A 4,517-nucleotide genomic window follows, 5' to 3' on the forward strand; every position below is an offset into this window, starting at 1 on the left:
GCAAACTTTTCTTTCCAAAAGACAGAGAAACCACAACTAACCCAAAAGCAGAATTGTGGGGCTACATCTAAGGCTCAGAGTCAGGGAGTTTGCTGTGAGACTATTTCTCATCTCACTAACATGACTAAGAATAATCTCAAAAATGGACATGCTAAAGTGTCTAATAAAGACCATGATGCTTCAAATCTATACAAAGAAACTTTAGGCAACCAAGGGACGCTGACAGTGGAGAAATACACTTTCCCCAGGAAGAGCACAGTAACTGGTTATTGCAATGATCAGTACTGCAAACATGAAGGTTTCTTTTTAATTTATAATCTCATCACTATTTATTTTCAATAATAGCCATTCTGACTGGGCTAATATAGAATGTAGCTTTGATTTACATTGTTCTTGATCACTAAATATGTTAAATATGTTTCACGTTTTATTTTAGTCACTTGCATTTCTTTTTTTGGACAAGGATCTTTTGAGTAGGGTCTGTCCAAAGACTTCTCCATTTTTTCCCCATGAAGCTACTTGATTTTGTTATTAAATGTTTTGAGGTTGTTTTATTTTACTTGAGAAGGATGCTCACATATCACAGGCTAGCTTTGAACTTGCTACTTTGCTGAAGCTGCTCTTAATTTCTGATCTTCCCTCTTCCATCTCATGGGTGATGAGATTAGAGTATGATGCACCAGAGGGATGGTTTCTACCGACTGTCAATTGGCCAAGATCTGAATGAACTATGAGGCAAGCCTCCAAGCCCATTTGTGAAGGATTATGTACCCTCTGGCCATGCCAGATGGCTAGTATGTTTATTAGTTTAATTGGCAAGCCACACTAAATTGGTGACATTATTCCCTAGGCTTGGCTCCTCAGCTGAATAAGAAGGAACTAACATCACCCCTTGTTCTCTGCCTCTTGATTGTGAACACATCATGGGCTTTTTCCAGATACTGCTGGCTATATTTCCTTGTCTTAATGTAAGTCAAAATAAACACTTTCTCTCTTGTTTGCTTTTGTCAGAATATTTTATCACAAAAACAGAAAAAAATACTGACTGACATCTTGCTAGATTTTGAATTTTTTCCCCTGCTCTTCAATATATCCTCCATATTTGTCCTCAGTTAAATTTTTCTGGCAAACTCTTTACTCAGCTCACAAGTTCTCTCTTCAGTCCATTGATGCTCTCTTCCACCCTTCAGGAACTTATTAATGCTATGTAATTTTATACATCAATTCTTGTTTTTCCTGTATTATGGGAGTCCAACTCAGGCAATCATCACCTGGGCCAACTCTGAGGTGTTTCCTTTTATGTTTTACCATTGAAGTCTCAGTCTTTCAGGTTTTATGTGAAGATCCTTGATCCACTTTGAATAAGGAGAGAAAATCTAGATTATATCTTCTTCATAAGATCCATCTTTAAAGCTCCTGTCTTTTCTTCAACAGATGGTTTTTGTGGTTTTGTAGAGAACTAAGTACAGTTGTGTATACTTGTTGTGTATACTTGTTGTGTATACTTGTTGTGTATACTTGTTGTGTATACTTGGGTCCTCTGCTCCATTGGCCCACAGGTCTGTCTTCATTACAGTATCATGCTATTTTGTCATTAAGGAACTAAAAAAAAAATGACTTCCAGTCTCATTTCAGCAAGTGGTTATTGAATCTGAAGAGCAGAGAGAAGCAATTTTATTATGAGTCTTTCTTGTCTTCTTTGTGTCCTTCATCCCCCCTTTGCTTTCTGTTTTTGCCTTCATCATGTTACATTGAATAGTGACCATATATGTGGTCTAGAAACAAAGCAAACATGCTTGTTTTATTATAATTAAAGATCTCCCTTCAGAACCAATTTGAATTAGGAAAGAGGGTGCAGAAGCCTGTATTCTAATAACTGCCTTAGTTATAAGTAGTTGTTTCCCTTCACTGGGGATGAGGGTAAGGAAAAAAAACTCTGTTTGTTGTGCTTCTATTTTAGCCTTATATACAATGAAGCTATAGATTGGTGATTATTTATTCAGCTGCTGGTTGAGGCTTGACAGAAACACAGCAACCTTCCTGGGTCACCAGCTCCTTTGAAGGAAGAAACCTGAGAAATGTTTTTCAGCACTGATGTTAAATTTAGTAATGCCAGCAATCAAATCAGCCTATTTTGCTATGTTATATCATGTAAAATGTTTTGATCTATAAAGTATATTTTAAGAATAATTTTTGTTGGCTATATTTCTGGCAGTGTATGTCCTTTCTTTTTAATTTTGAAAACAACGGTATTTTTCCTTGAATACTTAGAGTCTACATTTCCAAAATTATTTAATATGTCACTAAGGGGGTCTCTGATAACAGCAAGGCGCATGCTATTGAGAATGCTTGTAATGGTAAGACAGAATTAAAAATTCCTGCATGAGAAATAGACTTTCTAGTCTATGAGGAGAATAAAATAAAACAACATAAAGTATGACTGTTCAATTCTTCACGTGATGGCCACCGGGTTTACTAAAGTGGTAGTATCTTACACAGCTATCAACTATATGCCTTGACATTGTGGCAGTTATTTATTCTAACCTCCTTTCAAAAAGCTTTATCTAACCAAGACTAAATGCTCCTGGTTATAACATGTCTTTAATGAGCTCTTTTATTTTATTCTAATTTTGAGACACTGCGCTTCCTGTCTTAACCTAGGGCTAAAATTGAGTATCAAAATCCCATTGTGGTTTCTGGTTCATCAAGAAACACACTGAGCTCCCCCACTAGGCATATTTCTCTACTTTCCTAAGAGAGAAGTGAGTGAATCTAGGATATGGAATGCTTCCCAGTGTCTTTTAATTATTAGAACGCAGAGCCCAGGCTTGACAATGGACTGTGCAGTTGATTAGGTACCGAGGTCTAAGGTGAGTGCTCGCTGCTGGGGGAAAAAAAGGCATTCGCTCAGCCCGACACATGTTCGATCCCACTCTTTTTCCCAGATCTTATTAGCAGACCCTTCCTGAACACAGAAGTGCTTCGTTTGCTTTAGCGGAGTTCTTCTGCATATTGTGGTGCCGAGTCTCTCAGGTCATTGGCTTGGAAGACATCTGGACATGCTGCCCCCCTTAGTCGTCGTGTGTTCCATGTCTTTTATCTAGTATTTTCTGACAAAAGCTGTTAGAAAAGAGCCTCTGGGTGACTTATCTAACTTTCTCTTTTCTTCATGGCATTCAATTCATTCTGTTACACTACAGAAATAATCTGGTAGAATGTATCTTTCCAGATCAAGCGCTATGTATTTCTTGAATGTGAGGAGCCACCTTTTGAAATCTGTAGACATTTTACATTTATAAAACAATGCACGGCGCTCCAGACAATCCTGTTCTTGTTCTTTACTTAGTGGATTCCTGCAATTTCTAAGGCATTTCTCATAGATGTATATATTAGAATAGATTTTAAGCTTCACAGAAGAACTTTGATTTCTTTCTAAATAGTTGTTACAGATATTAATACAGTAATTATTATTAATACAACTAGGATCTAGAATTATCTGCCTTTCTTTGCTAATATCAGTTCTTTTATTATTTATGACCTATGAAAAGCTCAGAAAAATGGTAAATACATTAATGTAAAATGAAGAAAAGATCTTGCCTTCTTTAGACTTACATTGATTTAAAATACATCATTGACAATCTCACCATCATTCAAAGTACTATACTTTATTCAGGTGGCAGGAACTATTTGCAAATGCAGAAGTCATCAGAAAGGGTTTCTTCTTTTTCTCTTTCAGCTCCACAAAACTCTTCTATTCCATTAAAACAAAGAATTAGAAAAATTATAAAAACCAGCCTGAAGCTGCTTTCTTTGTTCTTAACCTACTGTGCTTCTATTGAGAATTTCAAATGAAATTTATTCATATGTCAGGTGCATGAGATTGGATTGTTTCAATTTTGAAAAGTTACGTATTCTTCATTACTCCTCTGCCTACATTTCTAAATACTTTAGCCAATGTGCTGCATAAGCTGTGTTGTATGGTATGTGATGCTAATAATTTAAATTCAAACCTCTGGCTTTCATTCTCACATCAGGGCTGACTTCTGAGTGGTCTACTATGTTTACTTTAGGCCATTCTTTCTAAAGTTAAGAACATGATTTTGAATTACCTTTATTCTATTCATTTATGTAAAGTCAATAAAAATAAAAGAAATATAAAGAACAACCTTTAATATAAAATTAGAGTATTTTAAAATATGTATTTACAGACTATTTCCTCAAATTTCAATTTTTCACTTATATAAATTTAAAGATAATTGACAGCTTGTTCATATATAGAGAATTAAAAAGGAATAATTGGATAATTTACCTTTATTTGTTTAGCTTGTAAAAATCAGTACATTTTAAGTGAGATTCTAATATCAAAGTGAAAACACAGGTCCCATGATGCAGTTTTGTTAGAAGTCAGCCACATTTACTCATTTATATATTGTATAATATGTAGTTTCCTAAATGACATTATTGTAGAACTACGGTGGAGACTATGTTGCCCTTAGATATCAAAATATTATCTGAGT

Source organism: Mastomys coucha, unplaced genomic scaffold (assembly GCF_008632895.1).
Source record: "Mastomys coucha isolate ucsf_1 unplaced genomic scaffold, UCSF_Mcou_1 pScaffold20, whole genome shotgun sequence".
NCBI lineage: Eukaryota > Metazoa > Chordata > Mammalia > Rodentia > Muridae > Mastomys > Mastomys coucha.